Below are 25,422 nucleotides of genomic sequence, written 5' to 3'. Positions count from 1 at the left end.
ATTGATTTTGAAAGAGGCTGTATGCATTGCATGCATTTCCTGTGAAAACGCAGGCTGAGATTGACACGCTAAATGGACATGAACTTGTATAGCGTCCTTCTGGTCATCCGACCACCACTGGCACTTTTTATACTATGAGTCACATTCACCCATTCACACACACATTAACACACTGGTGGACGAGGGTACCATAGAAGATGCCACCTGCTACTCAGTTTTTAACACACTCACACACTGATGAACAGCCACTGGGAACAGTTTGGGGGACTCGCTCTACCTTTGAGCCACAGTCATCCAAGAACGTCAATAACCAACCCACCCACCATACCTTGCATGTCAGGCGTCAGTGTGGTCCATGACCAAATGTCGATATGTGACGAGGTCGGAGTGAGAATGTGTTTTAATAATCTGTATTGTATTGGTGTTTAAACCCCAATACAATGAAGATAAACTTTTAATAATCCATCTTCAGAACACTGTAGTCTCAACACACCAGACCCACATCAATACCGCATAATTAAATAGCCCTATATGTGCTGGTCGATTGTTTGTAGGAAGGAACTCTTCCTTACATCTCAGCCTCATCCTTGAACTCATGATGTTTTCACTCAAGGTCAAGAAAAAAAGTGGTTAGGAAATGATTTTTTTTTTGTTGACTATTTGACTGCAGCCTCTTTCCTCAATAGTGATCAAGTATTCTATCACTTAATGTTGAAAATGGAGGGTTGTTAGTCTAAAGGAAATCAGTGCACCATTTCAATAATATAGTAAATTATTTTTACTTTGTTTTCAATGTCCTTTTTACTTGAAGCCTTATAATTCTTTGTTTATAGACAAAAATAAGAATAGACTTTTTTTTAAAAAAAACAAACAAGGATAATAAACAAAGACTGAGTGAGTTGTTCACATATGAAATATTAAAATCTCAGCAGCTTGCTCAAAACCTCAGTAAATATAATTAAAACTATCAACAAATGAATTTATTGTTTTTAGAAAATTGTTCATCTTGAACCTCTTTAAAAACTTGATGCAGAACAAAGCTGTAAAATCTCCACCTATTAATACAGGTTCAAATGAATATTTAAAGATCCTCCAGTCTGTACTCACAGTTTAGACTGTGTGTGTGTGTGTGTGTGTGTGTGTGTGTGTGTGTGTTCCTGCTAATCAGTCGAGCTGAGAACAGAGGGGATTAGTGACTTAATCAGGCTGATAGATGGTATTATTAATAGAATCTGAGTGAGTTGTCATTTCACTGAGGAGAGCTCTTCATTCCAAAGTTTCTGTTCTTTCTTTTTATAGCTCTTCATTCCATCTGTGTTCACATCAGATGTTTGTTGAGTCAGAGAGAGGGAGAGAGAAGTCTGTCATTGGATTTATCTCTCCATCAGTCCATCCATCCATTTATCCAATCATCCACCCATATAATTACACATCCATCCATTAATCCATCAGTCCTTCTATCCAACTCAATTGCCAGAATAAATGTTGGCCATGTACATTTCCTCAAACCACGGATATGAAATTATGTGGCGTACACATTACATTTGCACATTATCATGTCGCAATGTTGGAACTTCATGTTTAACACTATGGTTAATGTGAAGTTAGGTTTAAGCACAAAAACTACTTGGCTATCGGAAAGATCATGTTTTGGCTTAAATTCCCGGTTTAGAGAACACAATCCCTACAGGAACGCACTTCTGCTTCTTTACTGCAACTTTTCATGGCACTATGACAGTAATGGCTTCCCAAAAAACACCCACATTTGGGAGCTAAAAAGCCCCAGAAAACCCGGCCATGGGTCACTAAAAAACAACCAGGTTTGTTGTTTATTGGTCTCAAACAGTGGTCTGCAGCTTGGCAGACATCTTACCCAGGTGACACCCCATCCACCATCCCCTCCACCTCCTGATGACAAAGTCAGCTCAGATTCTAGAAAAGCTAATATGATACATATGACACATGCAGATGTATCTGAGGTTTGCAGAAATGTATAATGCCAACATTTTCATCAGGCAACTGGTCAGTTCCTTCCATCCATCCATCCATCCATCCATCCATCCATTAGTCTGTCTATCACCCATAATTTATCCATCCATCTGTCCATTCAGAGATTCATCAGTCCAACTATCCATCTATCCTTTCAATCTATCCATCAGTCTATCCAGTGTCCTTTTGGAACTCTGGCTCTGTTAGTCCCTCACACTCACATCTTTTCTCCCTGTCTATTTCTTTTTTTTCTCTCATTTTCTCCTCCCTCCTTCCTTCCATCAGCTGCCCTTCCTTCAATCTTGCCCTTCACCGTTTTCCCTCTCCACCCTGCAGTCTGCCTCTGCTCTATCCCTGCATTTGACAGGGGGACAGGCGACTTTCTTGTGCATATATATATATATATATATATATATATACAGTACAGGCCAAAAGTTTGGACACACCTTCTCATTCAATGCGTTTTCTTTATTTTCATGACTATTTACATTGTAGATTCTCACTGAAGGCATCAAACCTATGAATGAACACATGTGGAGTTATGTACTTAACAAAAAAAGGTGAAATAACTGAAAACGTTTTATATTCTAGTTTCTTCAAAATAGCCACCCTTTGCTCTGATTACTGCTTTGCACACTCTTGGCATTCTCTCCATGAGCTTCAAGAGGTAGTCACCTGAAATGGTTTTCCAACAGTCTTGAAGGAGTTCCCAGAGATGTTTAGCACTTGTTGGCCCCTTTGCCTTCACTCTGCGGTCCAGCTCACCCCAAACCATCTGGATTGGGTTCAGGTCCGGTGACTGTGGAGGCCAGGTCATCTGCCGCAGCACTCCATCACTCTCCTTCTTGGTCAAATAGCCCTTACACAGCCTGGAGGTGTGTTTGGGGTCATTGTCCTGTTGAAAAATAAATGATTGTCCAACTAAACGCAAACTGGATGGGATGGCATGTCGCTGCAGGATGCTGTGGTAGCCATGCTGGTTCAGTGTGCCTTCAATTTTGAATAAATCCCCAACAGTGTCACCAGCAAAACACCCCCACACCATCACACCTCCTCCTCCATGCTTCACAGTGGGAACCAGGCATGTGGAATCCATCCGTTCACCTTTTCTGCGTCTCACAAAGACACGGCGGTTGGAACCAAAGATCTCAAATTTGGACTCATCAGACCAAAGCACAGATTTCCACTGGTCTAATGTCCATTCCTTGTGTTTCTTGGCCCAAACAAATCTCTTCTGCTTGTTGCCTCTCCTTAGCAGTGGTTTCCTAGCAGCTATTTGACCATGAAGGCCTGATTGGCGCAGTCTCCTCTTAACAGTTGTTCTAGAGATGGGTCTGCTGCTAGAACTCTGTGTGGCATTCATCTGGTCTCTGATCTGAGCTGCTGTTAACTTGCCATTTCTGAGGCTGGTGACTCGGATGAACTTATCCTCAGAAGCAGAGGTGACTCTTGGTCTTCCTTTCCTGGGTCGGTCCTCATGTGTGCCAGTTTCGTTGTAGCGCTTGATGGTTTTTGCGACTCCACTTGAGGACATTTTTAAAGTTTTTGCAATTTTCCGGACTGACTGACCTTCATTTCTTAAAGTAATGATGGCCACTCGTTTTTCTTTAGTTAGCTGATTGGTTCTTGCCATAATATGAATTTTAACAGTTGTCCAATAGGGCTGTCGGCTGTGTATTAACCTGACTTCTGCACAACACAACTGATGGTCCCAACCCCATTGATAAAGCAAGAAATTCCACTAATTAACCCTGATAAGGCACACCTGTGAAGTGGAAACCATTTCAGGTGACTACCTCTTGAAGCTCATGGAGAGAATGCCAAGAGTGTGCAAAGCAGTAATCAGAGCAAAGGGTGGCTATTTTGAAGAAACTAGAATATAAAACATGTTTTCAGTTATTTCACCTTTTTTTGTTAAGTACATAACTCCACATGTGTTCATTCATAGTTTTGATGCCTTCAGTGAGAACCTACAATGTAAATAGTCATGAAAATAAAGAAAACGCATTGAATGAGAAGGTGTGCCCAAACTTTTGGCCTGTACTGTATATATATATATATATATATATATATATATATAATGAGGGTGACATCTTGCTAAAATAAATCTGTGAAACCTGTTAAACCTCTCACTAATGACCAGGCTTGGGAAAATCCACTGGTCAGCTGGCTGTCACAGTTTGGCTGCAGCTGGAAACATGAATATGTGTCATTCTGCTCCAGAATTTTGTTTGACTGAGAAAAATAATGAAGCATTTTTAAGCCTGAATGTTTTGTATCCTCTATATATATTCTGTGCATGTTTTTATATGGCGCATACTTAGATGTAGTCTAGTCTGCTCAGTCTGGAACCCTGCAAGCTCCTCTGTATTCACAGAGTTTTTATTTAATGTGTAATGGGATGTTTAAGATCCCAGAAAACAAGCAAGCAATCTTCCCGACGTGTGATTATTGCAGTTTCATCAATTCAACAGTCATTATGAGCTGAAGTCAGAAGCATACTGTGGGTTCCTGCTTCTCATCATTTTCAAATGCAATTTTGAATTTGATGGTATTGGCTTTGAGGCTTAAAAACAGACACAAAACCAATTCAAGTTCCGGAAATAAGTACTGATTGAGCCAAAAGAGCTGTGTGTTGGACCATATATTCATGGATATATTGGACAATTCTATAAAACCCTGAATTACACTCAGTGACTATGTATTTAAAAATGTAGCATGGTAACTCGAGAATAATGAAGGTCACGGAAATATTGTGACAGTGACAATATGGTTAGGTCAAAATAAGAGTCAGACTCTACTGAAGCCCATCCCCACCTTTTTGTGTCAGTATATGAAGAGCATTTGACTCCCTGCATCACTATATTTATTATTAAGGCTTTTTTTTATAATAGTTTTATCATGTTTGGGGTTTGTTGATATCAGGTATGGTTAAAATGTTTTTGCTATATTTTTGGTAGTCTACCTAAATAGGCATTTAAAATATATATTGCTTTATAATATTTCATTTCATTTAATAAATCCAGAACCATAAAGACTGACAGAAAAGGCAATGAAATGACCAGACCTGTGGGCCAGAAAAACATACAGATTTAATTATATTAAAAACTTACTTTAGTGAGAGAAATTTAGAACATATAAACAGACCAGTGTCTTTTCCAATGTCCTGTTACTTTGTTGTTTTGGATTATGTTGGATGTAACATTATGTACCGCTTCTTCCTCCTCCCCTCTTTCCTCTTGAGGATTACTGCGGAGGGTTAAGGGATACGAATGGACAGATTAGAAGACAAGGAGGGGAAAGCTTACTGGTCAAAACCAACAGCCAGAGACTACCTTGAAATGATATCTGCTTTAAACAACTAGGAGGAGGCAGCACAGAGAGAGATGAATTAAGGATCAGAGCTTCAGCTAGTATCTTTCTCCGAGGGAGGGACAGAGGCACTTTAACCCGACCTCAAAGGCAAACATCACCCTCCTCTATAATCAAAAGACTGTTAATACATCAAAAATGTCCATTTAATCTATTCATCTTGATATTTTTCACTCAAAGGCAGTAATTATTCTCAGATTAAAACTAGAGTGCAGGACTTTTTCATTTTAATTAATGTCAGTTACATTCGAGCCAAATGAGTTCACACAGTGCTGAATAAGCCTGTCTCTGCCAGAGAAAGCTGTCAATATTTTGCAGTATATCAGAGCTGTGGTGTCTGCGCCAACTTGTCTGCAATGGCAGGCCGGATGTGATGCACTTTATGTCATGCCACAGCTAAAGGTAGCAGGAAGGGTGGAGCGACTGAAGCTACGGTGGCAGCCGGGAAGCTTTTGCGAAAAATCCTTCATTGCATCCAAGTAAAGTTTGAAGTTTTAAAGGAAGGATTTAAGTCAAACTTTATGCAGGGGAAGACTTAAAGAGAGCACTCCTAGGGGCAAGGGACTTGCAGTGAGCTCACCTGCAGGCATGTCATCAGCCAGCCCAGTCACCACAAGATATTTTACTCATAACCAGCTATCTTAATGTATGCCATCACATAGAACATTATCAGCGCCAGTCAAGTTTCACCACTCTCCCACACCCAAAGATGTATTTTTAGAGACACAACTAAATCTCATGTAGGACAGGTTCTATGAAAATGATGCTGATGTTGGTATTTTCCCACACAAAGGTTGCAAAGTGCTTCACAAAACAACATAAGGTAAACCAGAATGCTTTGCAGCTGCAAGGTGTTTTGGGTAAATGATGTTGACTCACTTTCTTCAGCTGAACAAATACCCACTGCACCATCACCATAGCATGGATGTCCAACTGCAGTAAACAGAGAACCCAAAGCTTCTTCATGAAAACAGTCTGTTGTGTAGCAGCTGTCTACAGCTGTAATATTCAGGGATACAAGCAAAAACAAACTAAAGGTGGAAGAAAAGTACACATAAAAGAGAATATGAATAACAACATTTCAGCAGAAAGTCACTGCCAGGATCAGATTAGTGAGATTTACTTTTACTAATGAGCCCTCAGCAGTTTGATTAGCCTGAGTTACAAATGAGAGTTTTAGTGCCCAATGATTTTATTATCGGTGGAAAGAAAAAATGAACAGAAGAAAGAATCATTTCATTCAGATAGAGAGAGAGAGAGAGAGTGGCTCTGTGGAGCGTGGAAACTGTCTTTAATCTGGGACTTCTGGACTCTCCAGCTGGTCTGAAGAGATGACAGCACGGGCACGCGCGCACACACACACACACACACACACACTGTTGTGTTTGGTGGGTACATGTCACGGTTTGTATTATGAGGGCTGGAGGCTCTGCTATGGCCATATTTTAACAACTAAGATAAACACACTGTTATGTCTTCATCTCTCTCTCTCTCTCTCTCTCTCTCTCTCTCACACACACCCTCATATACACACAGACTTCGATTAAAAACCTATTACCCACTCAGTGTTGGAAATATACAAACCCCTGTGCAGAATGTTTAAGCCAGCTATACTGTGGATCAGTGTGTCACCTCCTTCTGTCTCTGTCTCTCTGCAGCCCAGTCACCAGAAGAAAATGTAGTATTGTACATTCCTCCAAACCAAGAATATGTTGCATTTGTATATTTCATACATATCATATCAACATTTCTAAAGTGATGTAGTATATGAGCATATGAGCTGACTTAATCACCCAAAGGTGGAGGTGATGGTGGATGGTCTGTGACTTAGGTGAGACACCTGCCAAGCTGCAGACCACTCTTTGAGACCAACAAACAACAAATCTGTTTGTTTTTTTAGTGACCATCACTCGTTTTTCCTGCAGCTTTTTAGCCACCAAATGTGGGTGTTTTGTAGTGACCCATCCCTGTTTTCCACCTGGATAGTGCAGCAGAAAGCTGTACTTTATAGACAGGATTGTGCCCCTAAATCTTAGTATTTCAAGCTTAAACATGATCTTTTCCTTACCGTAACGTGTAACCATAACCAAGTGGTTTTTGTGCCTAAACCTAATCACAAAAAAATGTAGTTTTAGCATATGCACTGAATACTAGCATGCAAATGTAACATATCTACGGTCTGAGGAAACGTACAGTCCCAACTTCTATCCTGGTGATTGGGTTGTCCAATACCTGGTTGTACACTCCACCTAATGTACAGTAACATCCCCATGCAGCTAAGCAGCTTGTCGCTAAAAATGGAGGAAATGGATAATAACGTGACAAAATATATATAGCAAGGTTTGCTAACTGATATAATAAACATTGCTTAATGACCAAGACCAGACAATTAAAGCTGATGTTGCTCACATCTCCTCAGTGGTCTGTCTCTTCTCTGCTGGTGAAGAGGGGTCAATTTCAGAGAACTCCAGTACCAGTCAAATCAGCTCCTGCATCATTTCCCTCGCTGTCAGACCATCCTAAACTCCAAATGTGAGTTCACCTTTCCTTGCAACTGTCCTTGGGTTATTTGGACAAATTGGTATGTTGGCCTGATGATGGCAATGGATAAGGTTAAGGGATCACCTAAGTTTTTACAATTCATTCTGGGAGGGAGGGGAATGAATCATTTTAATATTTGCATTTCAGGCCCAAAATATCCAAAGTGGAGTGCCGACCAACCGATTGGCTGACTGACTTTGCCAGCATGGCTAAAAATTCCTATCGTTGTGACAAACATGGGTTTAAATGCAGTTTAGCCATTTTTTTTATCAAGTACTGTCCGTTGACTGTTTAGACGGACAAATGGGTTATAAACCCTTGAACAACAAAATAGATATATAAATAAATAAAATAAAAAAAAGTTAAAGGCGCCGTATGTAAGAATGTGGCCAAAATGGTTACTGCACTCAAATTCAAAATACTGCCGTGAGTCGTGTCCCCCCCCCCCCACAGATTCGAGGTTGCTGGACAGCGGCACGCTGGAGACTGATTTGTTTGCCCACGGGCGGCTGCCATGGCAGGGCTGCGTCACCGCGTCCTTGATCTTCGGTTTTCCAGCGGACCGTTCAAGCAAGTCCAGCTTCTCTGCTGCCAGGATACAGCTAATGCTGCTTGCCGTGCTGCTAACGTTTGTTTCTCAAAAAAATCAGTCGGGTCGATGACCCACCTGCACATGGGCTACAATGTATGATCGAAAATGAATAACAGTTTAAAGTATTCAAAATGTCCATCCCCGTCTAGCTATGATGCTAGTTAGCCAACTTTGGCTAAAGCTCACCTGTCGAGGAGAAGAGTAGCCACTTCGACATCCGATTTCAAATTCTTCTCCGCTTTCAACGGTCTCCACCGTTAAAAAGCATCTCCTATATAGACCCTCGCTTTGCCTCGAGTTTTGTCTTGGCATTTTTGGGAATCATAACGAGGTCGTTTGGGTTTATTCGCACCGTCAGCCATTGTAGCTCAGTCGTAACTGTAACTGATGCTGAGACTCTACTGACTGTGTGACTGGTAGACGGCGGTGGGTGGCGCAACAGGCCAAAACACAAATTCAAAACATAAACATGATTTGCATACCGTAAAAAAAATTTTTTAAATGCGAATATTCTGGCTGTACTATTGTTGTCGGTGAGATCAGTATGTTATATTAACATTATTCCTTAGTCTCTGTGACATATTAGGAGGATTTTACGACTATTTGCTTTAGATTTCTTACATATAGCTCCTTTAAATTTCAAATGTTGACCTCATCTGAAAAATTATCAAATCCTACCAAATCACGCTGCCTGATATCCATTGTTGATATCCCCCAATGTCCCTATTGATCAGGAAGCATATTAAGGAAGTGAGCATGAGGGTATGACATGGTACAACAAGTCAACACTGGCACATACTTTTCAATTGTAGAGGATGAAAAAAAAAGAAATAGAAGTACTGTTATTGTTCTGTTACCATTCAGAAGCACAGAACTTAACCTCTAGCTCAGACCATAGACAGTCTCCTCCCAGAGCCCATTTACAGCTGAAAGTAACAGCATGTCAGCAGAACAGACCACAGACAGAGAAACGTTGGACAGTCAACAAAGCCAAACGGTCTCGCTACCGTCCACTTATCTCTCCTCTCATCTTAATAAGACCAGAACGGTTGCAGCATCCTCCCTATAAGCCCGTGTTGTCTGGGTCTGAACCACAGTCTCATTAACCAGACATATTCGCCTTGGCAGTACAAAGGGCTTCCTCTGGAGCGTGCACTCGGTCCGTCTCGACTTGCTCATTTTAAACTGAAACTTCAACATCCTCACTGTGTGCCATTATCGATATCAGCAACCAGCACTCTGAGAAAGGGCAGAGCGGAGGGGTTCTGCTTTTCTTCACACAGAGCTGAGACGAGCACTGATGCTGGAGTCAGATGTGGGATAGTGAGATGCGGTGAAGAGGATCAGATCTGATTGATTAGATCTTAGTATTTCATGGGCATTTAGATGTCCCTCTGTTTCTCTAATCCAATCAGATTCAATTCACTTATATTCTGTGCAGTTCAAACAAACAGCATGGGTTTGATTCATGATCTCATCTTCATACAAAATCCTGCCTAATATATTTGCACAAACAGGGATAAAGTGAATATGAATCATCGTCATGTAAGATGTAGATTATACTGAGATTACACTCTCAGTAAGTGATGCTCTACAGTTGTTTTGCAAGCTGGTCAGCAGCAAGTTTCATGCAGTCAACACTAAGGATGCTAAAATTATGTCATATTGAAGCAGCTGATACCATGAGCTTAAAAATACTTCACTAACAAAGACCATGCCAGTAGAGTTATAATTGGAAATTAGTTTATTACGCATGATGGTTGACTGGGATGAGGGTCAAGGAAAGTAGGGAACAGGATGGAGGGATGTGGGATGGAGAGATGAGGGTTGAAGAGATGATGGTTGTGGAGGGATCGGTGGATGTAGGGAAGTAAATGGGGGGGGGGGGGGGGGGGGTGATGGAAGAAATCAGGGTCACAGACAGTGGGAGGGTGGAAAGCGTTGGCAGTCCACTGAGCGGAGGGATGAGCAGAACGAGGAAAATTGAATCAGAGTGGGGAAGACGTCTCTTTGAGAAAAGGAGAGATAACAGCAAAAAGAAAAAAACAAAGAAAAGGGTGTTTTGGGGGTGAAGGATGTGAGAACAGAGTCAAAGTCAGCTCATATGCTGCCACTTTAGAAATGTTGATAGATACGTATGAAACGTACAATGCCAATGTGTTCTTCTGGCCACTGAGCTGCATGTTAAGCTGTCTAAATCTTAGTCACCTTACTGCTCACCCATGTAGCCATGTGCACAGTATATTTTCATTGTGCAGCTCTGACCTTGTTTTGACTGACAGCAGAGGGAGACAGGTGTTTCTGCTAAACAAAAAGAGTGACGGATTACAGATGAATCTGTACTCTGCAGGCATCTGTGCTTTGATACATCCTCCCTCAGGTTCCTGTCCTTCATCTAAAAATGTCCCTGACAACAAATATGAGCATTGTGTTATGTTTGTATTATGTGCCCATACATCCTCACAGTTTGAGTTGTTGCTAAAAATTGGTTCAGAGTACATCACCACTCCTGAGAGCTGTTTTTGTAAACTCCTTCCAGTCAGCCTCATATTACCTTTGTTCATTTTATTTTATATTTTTAACACATGAATTGTGAGTTTATATGACATGTGGTGAATGATTCTAACAAACAACCCCACGCTGTTGGACCCTGACCTACATTTGAGTCATGACTGTCCCCACAGGGAATTGAATGCCCAGTCCTGCTGCTGTGTTACTGCTGTGCATGACCACAGCACAGCTCATGTATTGTTACAGTTTTCTTTTTATTATCCACATGGTGATGGGCTGTGGAGGGGGTTGGGACTTCACACACTCTAGCCCACTTGCAAGAAGGGTGGTTTGTTGTTTGTTTTGCTAAGCCGCAAACCACTGCAGACCACGGTTCAAGACCAACAAAAACAAAACTGGTAATGTTTTCAGCAAGTTGTCACTGTGTTTTTAGCTGTTTTAAGCCCCTAAACGTTGGTGTTTTTCCCTGTTTTCCACTGGAGATAGTGAGACATCGCTGCATTTCCAGCTGTGATTGTGCCCCTTAAAACCGGGTATTTTAAACCAAAACATGATGTTTTCTTAACCATAACCACGTGGTTTTTGTGCCTAAACCTATCTTCATGTTACCACAATTTTGTTAAAATTGAAAGTTTCAACGCACATACTAATGTACAGATGTACCTGTGGTTTGCAGAAATATATCATGCCAAATTGTCTGTGCCACAGTTAACACTTAACAGGAGCTTCAGGAGCATTTGTATACCAAAGATGAGAATGCTATTTGATTGAGGGTATCAAAGAGTTTCAGATTTCCACTCCTTTTTCTTTTTCAGGCTGTTGCAGATCATATTCAGTCATCACATCACAGCTGGACTTGGTCCTGATTGGCTCCCCTTGATAAAGAAATAGTGAAACCCCCTGAATCAGGTAAGTGTCCTTAATTATAACCACTTAGTGGGTCCGTTTACACGCAGACTAATATTCCAATATTATTCTCAATATCACAGTAGCATTCTTTGGATATGTTCACAGCACATTCGGAATATACGTCTCAGTTTGGGTCTGCAGTTTGTAACGCATGGCCTCTTGCCTGTTTACAATCAGCTCTGTGTGTTGTCATGGATACTATGTGCAAAACTCTACTAGCCAATATTTTCCAGGGCTGTGAGGTAGAGATGCACGCCCAACAGAAAAGCTTACATTTCTGGTCAGAAGGAAAAACACACCTACTTTTAAACATTATGAAAGACTTGGCTATCAACAGGGTTTTGGATATGTGCAAATATCTCAATGCTGACCTTTTTAAGGAGGTGGTTGAAGGAATGAAAGAGAGAGGCTGTGTTCCCACGGCCCAACAAATCCGCCACTGGTGGAAAATTTTGAAAAAATCGGATAATGAGACAAAAAGCAAAAAGTCAGGAGGAGCTCCAGCCGTTTCCCTTTTCTGTATTTTGTCTTGATAAAAGGCATGTTCGGGCACATTATTCGGAGTATGCACAGATGTGTTAACTGGAATATTAGTGTAATATTCCCTTTCATTAGCCATAAAAATAGCTCAGGAGGAATATTGTCTTTTACTTAATTAGGACAATAAACTGAATATTTTGGACATGTAAATGTTGTCAGTGTCCAGTGTAAGACTGGTAATATTGGGTTAAGTATTTCAGTAATTAACTGAGGGTTTGTGTCCTAAACATCAGGGTGGATGACATCTGCAGTCTGAGCAGTAGGCTTGGACACATGTAGTGATGGAGAATGTTTGAGGAGTCAAATATGATTTTGTCTGTTGGCTCAGCTAACGTTTTATTGATAATATTCAAAACTGGATGTGGGCTGCTGTCTCTCTCTCTCTCTCTCTCTCTCTCTCTCTCTCTCTCTCTCTCTCCCTTTTTTCTCATCCCTCAGTGGCAATTTCAGATCCAGCAGTCAGACACCTGCGTCCCTCTCTGATAAATATTGAATCTGCCAGGGTTAGAAATGGATCTTTAACAAGGCCAACACAGATATACACATACACGTACACACACACTATCTCACACACACACACACACACACACACACACACACACACATTATGTCTCTCTTTCTCTTGAACATGTCCTCACTTACTGAACCCACAACAGGTCAGCGGGTTAGTGGTGAACCTTGCTGTGCATCTCCTCCTTTTTGTTGCTGTCCAGCGTAGAAACTAATGCACACACACAAACACTCGGTAAATGCACAGACAGACAGCTGTGTGTGCGATGAGAATCTGTGCTGTGTTTGCACAGTTATACTGACAGAGCAAACAGAGAAGGTGTGACAGGCATGCTGATCTTCAGGTGCAGCGTATGCATGTGTGTGTTGGCCACCAGGTGACAGGTGATTTTGTGTGTGTGTGTGTGTGTGTGTGTGTGTGTGTGTACAGGAGAGGAAGCTGTCTTGCTGAAAATGGAGCTGGACATAAACAGTAACATAAAATGTGTTCTGAGTTAATAAAAATGTGGAACAATGTCTTAAACATGTATGTAAGTCACAGTTTCTGATGATGGTGCCAGGGAGTGTGTTGACTGAGTGCAGTTATTTAATAAACAGTTTCCTGGCTTGGTTGTTAGTGTATGATGCTTTGATTGAGCTTTTTTACTCACAAGCAAATCTTTTAGCAGCACATTAAGTGTATGTACCTCATTAAGAAACATAAAAATATAACTTAGACTGGTGTTTCTCAAGCTTTTCTTGCCAATCAGCCAAAATCAAAATCAATACAGAAGCATTCTCATGACCCCACAAAGTTAAGCCCTAAAGCATCAATTAAAAACAGGAAAGGTTGTCAGGGTCCATATGATCTGTTGTCAGAATGCAGCCCATGTAGTAGAGTTTACAAGGTCTGAATGTGGACCGTGGCTATGGACTCATTTGGGTGGATTTGGATAGATTGTAACATATTAGTTACAATCTAAATTTAGGCATGTAAGTGCTGCACTTAACATTTCATTCCTAGCTGCTGGGTAGAAAACAGCTTTGTGTGCTGGAGCAACCTCTGTTGTAAATCTAAATGAAATTAGTTTTCATGTTACATTACAACCAATACACCCTGCAAATCACACTCCTCTTTTGATATACAGTGAGTATAGTAGGTAGTTAGAGCTGTGGTGTAGTGCGTTGACCAAACAGCAACCTCCAGTAGTGATGCACGGGTCGGGGTTTTTTCCAACCCGCGGGTCCCGCATTTATGAAATAATTTGACCTGCTCCATCCCGCCCGCACAACTGCATCTATTTTCACAACCCACCCCACCGGGCCCCCGCCGCTATTAACGTACCCGTCTTGTGGTTCTCATGCTTATATAGCTTATCACAGGAATTGCACTTCACATAGCCAATGCTGCTGTCATCTGCTGCACTATTTACCTCACAGAAATTGTCCCAACCATGAGATTTAGCAGCTTGACCTTCTTTTCTTTTAACTCTGTACTCTCCCAAATGTAATCTTTCCCTCACTTCTTCTTCCATCTTCACTGCTTCATTGATGGTTTGTTGTGGCCGCTGCTTGGTGCTTTTGTGACTTCAGGTCGCAGGTTATGTTACGTAACATGCATTTACCTAACCTACAACAGTGTTGTTAACAAGTAGGCTATATCCGACATATTTAATCTTTAATGACCCGTCCCACCCGCCCTGCCAATAAAGTGAACATTTCTTGACCTGACCCAACCCGACCCGCGGGTAACCCGCAAGACCCGCGGGTTATGGGTCAGCCCGCACATCACTAACCTCCAGGCCTGAAAAATTAGACCAACACAGAAGTGCCAAAAACTGCAGTCCTTTGAATGGCCACTCGAGGCTGGCTCCAGAAGCCAGTCAATCTGCACAGACCCCCATGTTAAAATGCCCAGCTTTACAGCAGAAATAAATGTGTTTACAGCCAGGTCTCTATAGCTAATTTTCTCCTTCATGACAACTGTACAGGGGGTGAATTTTTATATAACTCACTTGTTTACTTTTTATTAAGGCTTAAAATTACACATAATTAAGGGTGGATTGCTTTGAGTGACAGGCCGTCTGCTTAAAGTCTTCGGCTTCTTATTCAGATCCACCCCCCCCCCACAGTCCCAGCCGCCCAAATATGGTCACTTCCAGCTCTAAAAAAAAACAAGATTGCAACCATCAAAATGCCACAAACCACAGAGTTCACAAACCAATGGGTGATGTAACAGTGGCTACATCCATTATTATTACAATCTATGTAGTTGGCAGGCTGGAGTTGGGTCACATGGGATTATGCAAGTCAGCATTGGCAACAACTGCCTCCACTACAAAGCAGCCCAAATAACGGAGGCGGACCAAAAGACAGTCTAATAATAAACATAGTAAAACACGTGTCAGTATCAGCGAAGTGTTTCAGATAGACCCCCAGTTAGCAGCTGTAGCAACAAACAACTAGTCAGCGCAAACCTGAGCATGGCCAGATGAGCAAACTTTCTGTTGCTGCCATTACACAGGTTATACCTGGTGCTGGGAGGGTTTGCTCTGGTCAATTTGGAGCTGCTACAGCTGCTACAAAAACAGGGTAACTGTATGAAGTGTGTGCATACACCTGTAGTCATTTGTTGGGACGGGCTTAGGACAGAAAGGGCAGAGCTGTGGGGGAAGGGTGTTTTTTTTTTGTTTTTTTTTCTTACCCAAACTTTCCATTTCCCAGCTTTACACTTAAAAGAAACTTCACTGCAAGAAAGCAGTGCAGACAAACAAATCAAATATTAATGACAGCTGAGTGTAGCTGGTTTAAAACTTGCTGAGGCAGCACATGGTTTAAAGAAACCTAGCACATTTTATGAAATTGTGAGCACATCTTGATAAATCTGAATTACAAGACTATTAAACTGAGAACATGGATGGACAACCACATGATAACAATGTGTGGGTCATACATTTAATAAGCATCACCTCCTGTCTGCCATGCTGTAAACATAGCCTCCAAACAGATTTGATTCACCTGAGGTCTTTTACTGGGCTCCTTAAACAGGTGTGTAATTCATGAATATGGGTTCATAGGTGTCCTCATGCCACCCACTGCTTTGCCTCTGTCCTTTGTGTATCTGTTCCGCTTGTGTGTTGGTCCATATTAGCCTCCTGGTGAGTGAGGACACATCTGTTTGCAAGCAAAACAAAAGCGTATCAAGGACATTTCTGCCACCTCTTAAAGCAGAGACGAGCTCAGCTGCTCAGCCATAACACTGGTTATATAGGCAATGAAGAGTAACAGTGGATAGCTTCTGATAGTGTCTGGGCGTTTCCATCAGAGGCTAATAGTGTTTAGGGGCTTTAGGATGTGAAGAGGAATGGGAGTGTAAAGACTTCTTGCCTCATTTGTTGATGGTGTGTTGTTTCTTTTAAAATGAGGTAGTGAGAGCTTTGAGGAAATTTAAAATGTAGAAATTATGCTTACCGTTTTACCGATATCACCGACATCAAAATACTACAGGAAACAACCTTGAAAGCTACGTGAATAAAGCTCCAGATATGAGAAGAGTCGCTATAAACTTTTACTTTTAAGCAGGCTTTTAGGGGAACCTTGATGAGGACCTTAAAGATTGAAGTGAGTGACTGCTTTTCAGTTTTTAAGAGATGACTTGTGGAGGGAAGTTATTTGCTTTGGAAAGCTGTTTTCATCTTCTGAAAAAAAAGAGACTATCATCTTAAAAAACAGATGTTTGAAAGTTATCCATCCATCCATCCATCATCTCTGGCTGATAACAGTTTGTAAGAGGGATTTCATTTCTCCATACCTTGTCATGTATAATGTATTACAGGAATCATTTTGTAACAATGTGATTGCTTTTCAGTTGGTAAACAATTTGGATGCAGAAGGACCCAGTCTGCTCCCCAGAGAGGAGCCGTGCATTCAGACAATACCCACAAATGGCAATTTGACTGCCAATTGCTCAATTCACAGAAGAAAATCAGCCTCCTCATTGCTCACTGAATGGGTTTTCAGCTGTGTTAAAGAAGTGTCCAAGAGCACCTTCCCTTTGTGAGCAGGATCTTTGACAACAGTTCAACACACTCAGCCATTGTTAAGGATTCCTCCGAGGTTCCAAAATGAAAAGGAAACTTTATTTGTAGTTATTGTGGCTCTCTGGTCAAACTTGACATTACATTCATACAACACATTCTCACTCCGACTTCGTCACATATTGATGTTTGTTCATGGACTTTCCATGTCAAGATATGACGTGCAAGGTACTCTGGGTGCATTGGTTGTTGACACTCTGGGACGCTGTGTCAAGTTCAGCCTGTTACGTGCATTGTCTGTTTTCAAAATACGCTTTCGTTTTTACAGGAAATGTACAGTTTGCATTGTCTCTTTCAAAATAAATGTACAACCTCGGCACAACACAGGAAATTAACATTTTTGTCGTTCAACAACAAACGTGTTGTTATGTTTCGCAAACACACAAGTGCGATTGGGTTTAGGCAACAAAAGCACGTGGTGGGTTTAGGAAAGAAAGTACAGGGTTTGGCTTCACAATCTTACAGGAAGCAAACACAAATGTTTTATGTAAAACATTTAGGTATGACTATTTGCCTTCAGTGCTGGAGGTCTGCAACCTCATCAACATTTTTTGTGATTGGTTCATGACCCTGATTTTTCCCTGACTTTATACAAATGGTTTTAATCACCTAACCTCTGCTGTACTGTCAGGCTCCACAAATCTTTTCCTTTTTGTTTCCTACATTTACAGTAAAGCAAATGACTGTGCCATTTTAAAAATAGCAAATAATTTCACTGACAGTGCTGATCTTGCTGAAAATAATTAACCAACTCTGCAGCTCTATGGAGCTTTGGGAATTACTGTATGGTTCATTTTCAGCACTCTCATCAACCACCAAAAATAATGGTGGGCAGATACCAAAGTATCAGTACTAGTAATGCTACATTTTTGTTTTGAAAATCCATAGGATTGACACCAAAAAGGGATACGTTTCTCTCTTTTACATTGTACCCATTTGTATTTCAAGAGTAAAACTGTTTATGTAAACAAAGTTCAGTTGTAATGAACACATCTAATGGGTGTACTCTTTGCTTCTCTGCTGCTGTTGTCGTGTTGTGTGCACTCAAACAGGTTACACATGTTGCATGTAAGGGGGGAAAGTCCAAGTCGGGAGGCTGGGAGGAGGGATGGATGGGTCCAACAACCAGCGACTTTCACCCAGGAGGCCGGTGTTTGCTTCCTTGTGATTGTAAAGCCAAACCCTGTTCTTTTTCCCTAAACCCAACCACGTGCTTTTGTTGCCTAAACCCGACCAAGCACGTGTGTTGGCTAAAATGTATTGTACTGATTTAGCGCATTTATTTTGAAGGAAACTGTATGCGAACCGTATATTTTCTGTGAAAATGGAAGTGTTTTTTGAAAACAGACAATGCATGTAACAGGCTGATGTTGGCACGCCATTCCAGAATGCCCACAACCAACGCACCCAGGGTACCTTGCACGTCATATACCGATGTGGAAATGACCAAACGTCAATATATGACAAGGTCAGAGTGAGAATGTGTTGGGATATGAGAAAAAACAACCTATGTTTAAAATACATACTTAAAGTACCTTAGAAATGCTTTCAGGGAAAACTACAGTAGATTGTTATGTCAAAAAGTAAAGTAACTGCTGTTGATTAACGGAAACCATCTCAGTTGTTAATGGGAAAAATATTGCAACTGTTTCACCACTGCAACTGTTGACAAAAGGTTTTGTGTTAATTTTGTCCCAGCCATCAAGAAGTGCATGTTGTGACTCCTGGTTTTAGGTATAACGCTGCGCTATTCTTGAGACTTTAAGACTCTAAAATACTAGAATAGTGTTAAGTCTTTGTGCACTGGCATTCCAGTTGGAAAAGTTTCAATATTTCTATAAAAAAAGCTTCTTTTCTTTGCTTTAAACTTGTTGATTAGTGACTATTTGAGCATTTTCTCAGTTCATCTACAGATGTTGAGAACAATGGTTACTCCAGGAATAACTCTGTGAACCATATTGTCTCACATCTCTTTGTATGGTACATATATTTTCTATATTTTTGTATTCTCTTCTTGGATTTCATCATTTTAAATCTATTGAGATCCATTCTCTCCGACATCATGTAGCCACATTAGAGAAGCCTCTTTGCCACAGCGCTTCAGAGGGTTTTGGTTGCTGATAGGAGTCCCTGTGTTGAACAATAACGAGGAGCAGGCGTGCTGAACAAAAGCCTCTCGGTCTGAGACAAATTTTAGCTCTCTGCTAATGGGAAGCAACACTCAGAGACCTAAAGCGCATAGAAAGCGATCATCTTCACTCGCTTAGAATAGAAACCACAGGGGATGAATAAATGAATGAATAGAGGAGGGAGAGAGAAAGGGAGAAGTGGTAGAAAAATAAAGGAGGTTTTAATAAACACAATGGAGACAATAAATTTGTGAAGACTGTTATTAGTGCAGGTATTGTATTCTCTAGGTTTTGATTTCATGGCTCTTGGAAGAACAATAGAACAGCAAGACTATTTATTATCAAGATGTGTTCCTCCTTTGCTCAAAGTATTCTCTGTCTCCATATCTTCACAGCACATTCATCTGTTAAGAAACAACTGTATAAAGAGATGTAGATGTAGATATGAAGCTTATGAAGCAGTGATTACTTTCAGTCTACATTTCTCAACACATTCTTTTCGCTTCTGCCTTGCAGAGGGTGGGAGGAAACTGGATCACACTAAGGACAGATGTGAGGATTAAGACGTGAATGGTCATCAGATTAAATTCCCAGAAACAAAATCATGACTCAATAAAAACCATGTTTATATTTTCAGTATATCTGAAGAACCAATGGAGATTAGGTAAATTAGAGCAGTTACAAAAGCAACAGCTTTGTCACCATGACTCACAAGAGTCACCATGTTGGTCTTTGTCATTTCCTGCTGGGCGGCTGAAACACAGACAAGACTAAAAAAGTGTCTGGAAAGTTAGGATGATCTGCAGGGGGTTGACTGATTATTTTTTCAACACCTTGTGTGCCTCTGACACAGAAGACTGCAGCCCACATGCCATCCCATATTAAAACTGAACACTGGAGTTTTTTTTTAGTTCTGATGACGATGCAAGTCGTCTGCCAAGATGCAGACAACTGTTCAGGACCAGCAAGTAACAAAACACTGGCTGTTTTTTAGTGACCTGTGGTGGCAATTCCAGCACATTTTGTACAAAAAACATTTTAATTTCATCGTTTTATTTGGCAAGTCCTCACTGCGTCTTCCGGCAACATTTTAGCCACAAAATGTGGGTGTTTGACTGTAGCATCATCAAATGTAGTAGTTTTTTCCCAAAATATTGCTGCATTTCCTGCAAGGAAAGTCCCAAGGAAAACAGGTATGTTAAACCAAAACATGATCTTGTTCTTATTATAACAAGTGGTTTTTATGCCTAAATCTAATCACATGTTAGCCGTACCATTGTAATGTAAAGTTTCAAGGTACCCACTACATAATAATGTACAAATGTAACGTATCTGTGGTTTGCAGAAATGTACAATGCCAACACTTGTTCAGCAAGTGGTTTTAGTTGGTGGTAGGAGACTGTCATTTTATGTATAGCTAACAAGTTCTGACTGAATTTAGACTGCACTATACTAGCAATCATGAGTATTTTAAGCCCAAACATGATCATGTCCTAACCATGACCAAGTGTTTTGTGTGCCTTAACCTAATCACATTTTAACCATAGCCTTGTTGAAATTTAAAGTTTCAACATATTTTCCACATGAGAACTTACAAATATAATATATCTTTAGCAGTACTGAGACTTGTATGTGACCCATCAGTGATGTTCAGTGCTGCAAACTGACTCATCACCCTGAGCGGGGACTTTTTTGGAGAGAGAAGCAAAATTGAGGCATAGTAATGTTGGTCAGAAACTTCTCAGTTCCTGAAAAGGTTCTGGGAAAAGTTTCTGTGGTTGAAAAGACCTAGCAATAGATACCCTGGACGCATTTCTGTTTTTCCTTGAACTAGAGATACATGTGGCCTTCGTAGGCTACAGAGCCCAACAGTCATGTTCAAAAGACCTACACTGACATTTATCAGTAGGATTTTTTTTAAACTTCTGATAAGTTCACAAAGCTTTTATTTGTTTTTTTGGGGATTTTTGTTCTTCCCTGATCCTGTGTTACGCTCTGTAGGGAAATTGTCTTTTACCTTTCGCTCTCCACGGCTTGGTCAGAGTTCAGCTGCTGAACAGCAGTCCTGCAGCTCGCAGGGATTCAGGCCCAGATTCAGTTAAGGTTTGCAGAGAGAAGAGCACTCCCTATGTACCCACAATGAACAAATCAGACAGCCGTGCTTTGGAATAACTGTGAGCAGTGAGTAAAAGCTTCCAGACAGTATTGTACAACCAATAAGACTTCGGTCCCTCTCACGGATGAATCTGTTAACTGTGAACCTGTATGACTGAAAGTAAAATGTTTTTTTTCACCATATACAGCAAGAGAAGTGCAATTAAGCAAGATATTTTTGGTCTGTGATACAAAAAATCTGAAAATATTTGTCATGGAAATATTAAATTATTTGCATGCAATTCATTAAGACTAAACTCTAAATCTCAACAAGCTTATGGTCAGAACATATTGCCACTCTACAACCATCTAAAAACAGTTTGTGTAAACATGGTTAAATCAATCAACATCTGCAATGTAGCTCTTTATCTTCTATGTATTTTTCAGTTTAGTTTTTTGTAGAGCAGGTTCTGAAAAAAAATTCACTATACTGTTAGTTTGCTGTTTTTAAATCATATGAGTATTGGTCTAAAATCCTATTTAAATTTCTGTGTGTCATACCAAATAGTGAGCAAAGGAGGGGAATTACACTCTTTTATACACTGCTTTTTACTGCAGTGATTGTAGAACGCACCAGCCTCAATGGGATTGCCAGAAACGTTGAACAGTTGGTGCTTGCAGTTGGTCATCCTTGTTGCCAGAATAAATGTTGGCATTGTACATTTCTGCAAATCATAAATACATTTCATTTGCATGTTTCATATTTATCATACAACCATATAGTATATGAGGTGACTTTGACATGGGAAGGTGGATGGTTTGTCACCTGGGGGGAATGACTGCCAACCTGCAGACCACCGTTCAAGGCCAACAATAAATATAACGGGCTGTTTTCTAGCGAGTCATCACTGTGTTTCCAGCAGCTTTTCAGCCCCCAGCCCTGGGTTTTTGTAGTGACTTGTTGCTGTTCTTGCAGCGGGGATTTCCTGCCAGGATTCTGCCCCACAAACCAAATATTTTAGTTGCTGTGTTTCCAGTGGGTATAGCCACAAAAAGCCACAAAAATGCACAAGACTGTTTTGATTAGGGATCGTCCCACAGAAAGCAAGTATTTTAAGCCAAAACATGATCTTTTCCGAAGCATAACCATAAGTAATTTTTGTGCCTTAACCTAATCACGTGTAAATCACTGCACTGTTGAAATGTAAAGAAGTATAAAGTTTCAACGTGTCCTCTTCGTAATAATGCGCAAGTGAAACATATCTGTGGTTTGCAGAAATGTACAATGCCGACATTTATTTTGGTGAATGGTTTTGAGTTGGTGGTAGAAGATGGTTCTCTTATGTGCAAGCAGCAAATCTGAAATGAATTTAGACTGCACCTTTGGTAAATGATTGAAAAAAAACCGCTATCACACTGATGCCTTACCTATCCTCAGTGTCTTGGTCAAGGACACTTTGGCAGAGCAGCTGTTGCTGTCATTCAGATTTAAATTCAGAGCTTCCAGGTGAATGACGCGCCCTGCAGAACAACAACCTTGTGCACAAAGCAAGAGCACAATCTCAGTGATTTGATGTTCTTTTCATGTAGAAACACTTCTCATCACTTCTCTGCTTCTCTTGTTTGTCTGCCTTTCTCTGCTCATTCATTTCCTCCCAACCTTGTGTATGTTACATAAGTGAGCAGCGACAGAATCAGTTGTCTCTCCAGAGAGAAACGTCTCGCCACTCTGTCTGAGCTGCAGGGTTTAGTTACACACTTAAACACTGCATCTTTCATGAATGGGCAGCTTGGCTTTTAACGAGCCTGTGTAGGCTGAGAAATGATCGCTTCCGCATCGCAGTAGCTCCTTTGAGGACGTTATGGAAGTCGCAGTTAAAACACAAATGCTGGAAATAAGTGCCAGCTTGTTGGGGGTTAAATACCTCTCATGTCTGTCCCACTTACATAGTAGCTACTCACAGCTGCACATATTCAATTGTGGTCGTTGTTAAGACATCTTTAGGAACGTATCAGGAAAAAATAAAAAAAATAAGAAATACGATGTAGACTGTAAAAACGTTTTTGAGAGTCCACATCAGCACTTGCTCTAACAAAAGCATGCTTACTAAGAACAGGGAAGGCAAACCATCTCACACACACCATGTACACACGGGCACTTGCTCCATTTTTCTTTCAGTGTCTTTATATGTTGGCTTTGTATAAAATAACAGAATGTGTGAGGTAAATGTGTGACAAACACTTCAGTGAGCCTGTTTTCAGTTTCCTGGTCTGCAGTACTAAATAATCACAAATGAGCTCAGTATTTCCAGAAGATTATCAGTCAATGAGGTTATTATTCTTCCCCATGGCATAAGATATTTAATCAGTCTGCATACATCTGGTTTGGCCCTTTTCTTTCTAATGAAGGGGAATCTCAGCATACAGTGATATTTTAGACAAATCATTACTTCCAACTTTTTGGAAACACTTTCCATTAGTCTCATTCCTGTTTCAACATAACAGTGCTGACAGTTCCATAAAGAAATGTTTTTTTCCAGCTTGGAGAGGAAGCCCTGACCTTAACCCCACCCAACACCTCTGCCTAAAACTGAACAACCCGGTCTCACTCCAGAGTTGTCAAATACCAGTGCATGTGTCAGCGACTTCCTATGTCAGACACTGACGAAGAAAGCCGTCCTTTCACAACATCGTGATATGCAGCTGCTCGCCATTACTGTTTAATGGCGCCCGGCAGCATCGGGGGTAAACTCGATGGGACAACAACAAAAGTTAAGGGGGCAGAAGTCCAAGTAACTGAAACATCAACTGTGAGTCAGACCAGATTACCAGATTATCAGAGACAGTCCCACTCTCACTACTTTTAAAAAACAGCTTAAAGGATGGCTATTGACTCATCAAATCTGCACCCATGAATGACTCATTGATCAGCCCTCTCATACAGTTCTCTACTGTAGCCCCTTGTCGAATCTACTGCACAACTGCTGCTAATATTGTTGTGCACTTTATATGTTGTTGATTTAACTGTTATTTATGGTATGTCTGTTTGTCTTTTAATGTGAGGTCTACGGATGGAAATTACCTTTTAGCTAAATCCGGTATATTTACATGACGTCATGTATTTGTACCGATTGTTCATTAATATGCACTGTCCTCTTCAAATAAAGTGAAACTGAAATTGAAATTAAAAGCCAACATCAGTGCTGGACTTCACTAACGCCCCTATGACTGAATGGGGGCAAATCCCTGCAGCCAGGTTCAAACATCTGGTGCAAAGGCCCAGACCAGAAGAGGAGGCTGTTAGAGCAGCACATTGGTGCCCATAGTTTTGTAATCATGTATTCTGCTGTCACATAAAGGTGTAATACAGAGGTTGTGCTAGACTTTCTGGTCCATCATTTTTAAGGACAGGGCTGTAAAAATTCTCTCATAATCTATATAACCTATAATTATAATGATAATAAGACATATTTAATAGCATTTAATTTGCATACATCCATTTTCATTGTTTAATAATTGATATACAAATCAAGGTTATGTATAATGCATTTAAAAGAGCATGGAGAGAAAAGATGAGCAGAGACACTGGCCATGCAGTCACTTTGCATGCCAACGCCACACGAAGCAAATGATTTATTTTTTCTTTCCTTGTGTTGGCAGTAGGGGGCACTAAAAACACAGTTATTGGGCTTTGTAAAGGAACTTCGGACATTCGGCTGCTGTGACATTATGCAATGGTATGTGGAGATACAGCCTACAAATGTGAAGGCAAAAGCCAGCTAGACAATGAGTTCATGTGAACACGTAGATCGCCTCACTGTTCTAATCTTTCAAAATGATGGACAGCCTTCAGACTTTTCTGTCATTATAAAAAATGAATAAATAAAAATATTCAATGACAGAAATACAGTGGTCAACAAGACCTCTGGTGTAATATTGTAGTATCCTCATACTTCTGTCCATCTAGAGTCTTTGTAGTGGCTGTGGCCTTGACACAGTTACATATTTGAGAAGGCGGCTGTCCGACAGCAGCTGTACACAGAGGCTTCGTTGCTATGCCACACCTTGTAAAGCAGAGTGATGCATCAATCTGTGGTGGGTAGGGAAGGCTTTGGAAATGGCAGGCTAGTCACCAAAAGAAAATGCTGTCATTGTGAGT

The 25,422-nt window shown here is 40.7% G+C and overlaps 1 protein-coding gene across 2 annotated transcripts in view; it reads left to right on the top strand.

Moving 5' to 3' along the window:
• The window catches only part of LOC117260308 (leucine-rich repeat and fibronectin type III domain-containing protein 1-like protein), a 575,214-nt gene that overhangs the window by 377,438 nt on the left and 172,354 nt on the right, over positions 1–25,422 (top strand). For both annotated transcript variants that reach the window (XM_033632283.2, XM_033632282.2), the window contains exon 5: positions 11,821–11,914. The gene's annotated coding sequence lies outside the window, so the exon portion shown is untranslated. The remainder of the gene's footprint in view (positions 1–11,820; positions 11,915–25,422) is intronic.

Source organism: Epinephelus lanceolatus, chromosome 4 (assembly GCF_041903045.1).
Source record: "Epinephelus lanceolatus isolate andai-2023 chromosome 4, ASM4190304v1, whole genome shotgun sequence".
Classification (NCBI taxonomy): Eukaryota; Metazoa; Chordata; class Actinopteri; order Perciformes; family Serranidae; genus Epinephelus; species Epinephelus lanceolatus.
This window is presented reverse-complemented; position numbering and strand designations above follow the sequence as displayed.